The sequence below is a fragment of the Galeopterus variegatus genome, unplaced genomic scaffold, assembly GCF_000696425.1.
Source record: "Galeopterus variegatus unplaced genomic scaffold, G_variegatus-3.0.2 Scaffold7591, whole genome shotgun sequence".
NCBI lineage: Eukaryota > Metazoa > Chordata > Mammalia > Dermoptera > Cynocephalidae > Galeopterus > Galeopterus variegatus.
Genome location: NW_007733702.1, coordinates 2813 through 3776, shown reverse-complemented (window position 1 = coordinate 3776; position 964 = coordinate 2813).

Here is a 964-nt window from a genome sequence, read left to right as displayed (position 1 = left end):
GATTTTCTCTGAATTCACTGATCTCGTATGATTGCCTTCAAATGGAGGTTTTTGTTAAGGGCAAAGTGTTAGAGTCCTCCCTGTGGCTTAGTTTCGGCCAGGGGAACAAGGTGGAAATCAAACGTAAGTGCACTTTCCTAATCCTTTTTCTTATAGGGTTGTAAAATTTGGGGGGGTGGTTCTGTTTATCATGTGAGTCAAAGTCATTTCCAAGGAGAATGGAATCCTTCCAGAAAATCAGATGAGTAATGGACTGATAGTCAGTTCATTTCACGGAAAAACAAAGATCTAGACAGTTCTCTCAGCATCTAAATTGCCAGATTTCCTCTGGATCAGTCAGCCTAGTGATATTACTCCCAGAAAGAGGTTTTTGTTGAGGAGAAAGTAATTAAGCTGACATTGTGGATCACGTTTGGCCAGAGGACAAAACTGGAGATTACACGTAAGTAATTTTTCTCTACTACCTTCTGAAATTTGGGTCNTTGAGTGAGAGAGAGTAAATAATTACATTTTTTAAATGCCCACTGGTCTGCAGGAAAATAGTAGGTATTTTAAAGAGTATGTTCTTTTATTTGCCTCAGTTATTACGTGTCCATATTTTATACCTCTGAGAAGTCCGTGGCACAGCTAGCGTGGTGTGTAGACTGCGTGGTGGTCTCTTATCATGATTGAATGACTTACGTGGCCTGGCCATCGCGCACCTGTGACAGTGCACCTTGCCACTAAGGGCCGTGGCAACCCCGCGTTAGCCATTTAAATGTGTGGCCGGCCTTCCTGCCACACAGTGATATATGTACTGCCACCAACGGAAAAGAGAATGAAAACGGGGTGGGCTCTGAGTTAATATGGGAAAAGCCAAGAGAAGACCGACTTACTAAAGTGTTCAGAAACAAAATTCAGGGTTGGCCCGTGGCTCACTCGGTAGAGTGCGGTGCTAATAACACCAAGGCCATGGGTTCGGATC